This window comes from Cyphomyrmex costatus, unplaced genomic scaffold, assembly GCF_001594065.2.
Source record: "Cyphomyrmex costatus isolate MS0001 unplaced genomic scaffold, Ccosl1.0 scaffold346, whole genome shotgun sequence".
Lineage (NCBI taxonomy): Eukaryota > Metazoa > Arthropoda > Insecta > Hymenoptera > Formicidae > Cyphomyrmex > Cyphomyrmex costatus.
The window spans coordinates 47,242-49,608 of record NW_017277621.1 but is presented as its reverse complement, the minus strand read 5'-3'; positions in this window follow the sequence as shown (position 1 = coordinate 49,608).

The window sequence follows — 2,367 nt, the reverse complement described above, 5'->3', positions numbered from 1 at the left end:
CAAAAACGATCCATTTCCGGCCGAGTTATTCCACTTTGAACTTTAATAATTTTTCACCCAAAAAATGAGAAGAACCTAAAATCTCTCAATAAAATTACAATAGCTCTGTTAGAATGCATTCTAAAATTATGAACCATTGAATTTCGAATTCCTTATAGTTTTCCGATTAAAATGACCACCTTATAAGTTAAAAACGACAATTTTTAGCTGAGTAGTAGCATTTTTTATGAAGAAATTTTTTTTAGCTAAAATCTGGTAAAGGAAATAAATTTTTAGTTTATTCACTACAACTCGAAAAAAAAAATCCGACGATATTACACCATAGACGAACGTTTTACCCACCTTTTTCCGGTTTGAATTGCCTACTTATTGACCTAGGAAAAAAAAATTCTGACATAGAAGAGGTCGTTCGATTTTTGTTTTCTCTTAAACGCATGAAATCTAGAAACAGTCATTTTAATTTATTTTTATCGTTTAAGGCTCGCATATTTCTTTAACTGTAATAATTTTATTTTCTGTACCAATTTGAGACTTTTTCATGATGTTTCGTAAAACGCGAGCTGGATAACTCAATCAAGATTTCGGAATTTTAGCAGAATGGTATTTCTATGCCACCGCTCACGGAAAAGGTCCATGTGATGGAGGTGGAAACTTGAAGAGACTTGCTGCTCGAGCCAGTCTGCAGGCATCTGCAGAAAACCACATCTTAACTCCGATAGATTTATACCGCTGGGCAAAAGAAAATTGAGTAAAACTGTTGTCTTTTTCAGTCCAAAATGTGATCAAGAAAATGCTACTGAAACGTTAAAAAGCAGGTTCGCAACAGCTGTCACGATACCAGAAACTCAAAAGTATCATGCTATTCTTCCTATTGATGATGAAAGCCTTGCATTTAAAAACTACTCTTTGGCTACAGATTATGAAGTTTACCCCAAAATAAAAACAAATAAAAGAAAGGCAAGCGGGCAAACACCAATGAAGGGGAAAACCAAACGAAATAGTTTGTAATTCATGTGAAAGGCAAACAAGATGATTGGAAAATGAACAAAAGTTTGAAATTATTTTCTTGTACTGAAGGTGTTACAATAGGGCTATAGGCGAAGGTTCACTAACGCGCCGGTAGCGGAACCCCTAGGGTGGTGCGGAAGTCCGTTACTGCGTTCATCATTTTATTTAGACATAAAATGTCTTATAATTTAAAGGGAGTCATTTCTTCATTTCTAATGTAATACACTTTTCTGTTTAATAAAATTTCTAAGAATACAGTAATCCGATCAAATCTGTCACCTAACGGCTGCTAAAACATTTTATGTTAATCTAATAGGAGCAACGAAATGTTATTTCAAAACAAATTTCAATCAAGGACGTCATAGCAACACTTATTTATTTGTTATACGTTTATATTTTCAAAGATATGAACAGTAGACTTATAAATAAATGTTTTGTAAGTAACAGAAAATGCGATTTAATAAAAAAAAAATGGTAAACGTTGAGAATTGTATGAAACGCCGCGCCGCGACTCTCGGCTGGCGATGGCGATGCGTGCTGCGGAGGCTCGGAGTACGAGTTCAGACACAAAATGCCTTATAACTCGAGAAGGAGTAATTTCTCCAACTTGGAAGTAAGAAACTTTTTTGTTGGAAAAATTGTCTTCTTTTTTTTCATATTTTTTAAATTAAAATCTAAGATGTCTTTCTTTGAGAAAAATCGAATTTTAATGTTAATTTTGCAAAATATCGAAAAATTAATGTTTTTCTTTAAACATTCATAATATATTATCAAAGTACGTAAAAAATGCTTCAAGAATCACTCGTCGTTTTTTAAAATCGGTGTTGTTCACTAGAAATTATAGAAGTGAGAAGTTTGACATAACGTTCTCAACGCCGAAACTTTGAGCCCCTGTAAGTAGACAACGCGTTGCACAAACACCGTAAAAATTGCTGTGAGTTATCATGGTTGATAGAACAATAGATTGTGCAAATTTCAGCCCGATCGGAAAAAAAAATTTTTTTTGGGTGGATCACTTCGCGTGGAATGCCCCATATACGTCATATCGATCAGCAGTCGGGAGTATTTAAAACAATAATTTCATTTAATATGTATTTAAAAGATGACTGCACGGTTTATCGGTGAGCCGGGTGAGGGGGGGATATGAAACTCGCGCACATCCGCCCTTCCACGTCAAAACAATCCCCAAGATTGTTTTCACTAACCGTCTAACATTAACGCATAGATTTTTTTTTATTACCTTCATTTAAAACAAATTTTTTTTAATAAAGTTTTTTTACAATTAAATAAGATAGAGGTGCAAGTGGAAGGTGAGAGAGGATGTTAAAAAGTTGTAACAACGAAAGATAGTGAAATACG